Below are 662 nucleotides of genomic sequence, written 5' to 3'. Positions count from 1 at the left end.
GAGTCTTTAGGAGTCAGCACCATGGCAGAAGACATCAAGACCAGGATCAAGAACTACGAGACTGCCCCTTTAGACAGCCGTTTCCCCAACCAGAACCAGACCAGAACTACCTGGACTTCCACCGCTGCAAGAAGGCAATGACCGCTGAAGGGGGTGGTGTCTCTGTGTGCGAATGGGACCTGCGTGTGTACAAGTCCCTCTGCCCCATATCCTGGGTTTCAACCTGGGATGGCCACTGGGCAGAAGGCACGTTTCCTGGGAAGATCTGAACTGGCTTCACCCACCTCTCCACTGTCCTCTGTCCTTGTCTCAGGTGGCAAAATGGGACCTGGGTACATGGTGATCCACCCACGTACCACCCTGGGACTTTGAATCATGAGTTAACTAATAAGAGTTCATTGGGGAAAAAAATGCACCAGGCACGTGTGCATATGCGCCCCCAAAAAATCCCAAGAGGAGAATGGAAAAGGGATCGAGGTTTGGCCATTCCCCTGGGAGGTGATTTCTTTTTTTTTTTTTGGAGAGATTTTCACTGTAGGGCGTGTGCGCTCGCCAGACAGACAGAGAGAGACATAGAGACAGAAAGAGAGAAATCACCCCCCAGGGGGGATTGTCACGCCGCAATCCCTTCTCCTCCATTCTCCTCTCGGGATCTTGGGCAC

At 52.6% G+C, this 662-nt stretch overlaps 1 pseudogene; it reads left to right on the top strand.

Moving 5' to 3' along the window:
- LOC102474062 (cytochrome c oxidase subunit 6B1-like) lies at positions 1 to 274 on the top strand (annotated as a pseudogene).
- The last annotated feature ends 388 nt before the right edge of the window (positions 275 to 662 follow it).

This window comes from Tupaia chinensis, unplaced genomic scaffold, assembly GCF_000334495.1.
Source record: "Tupaia chinensis unplaced genomic scaffold, TupChi_1.0 Scaffold000180_1, whole genome shotgun sequence".
Taxonomy (NCBI): Eukaryota; Metazoa; Chordata; class Mammalia; order Scandentia; family Tupaiidae; genus Tupaia; species Tupaia belangeri.
The sequence above is the reverse complement of the archived record's forward strand: the minus strand, read 5'-3'. Positions and strand labels throughout refer to the sequence as shown.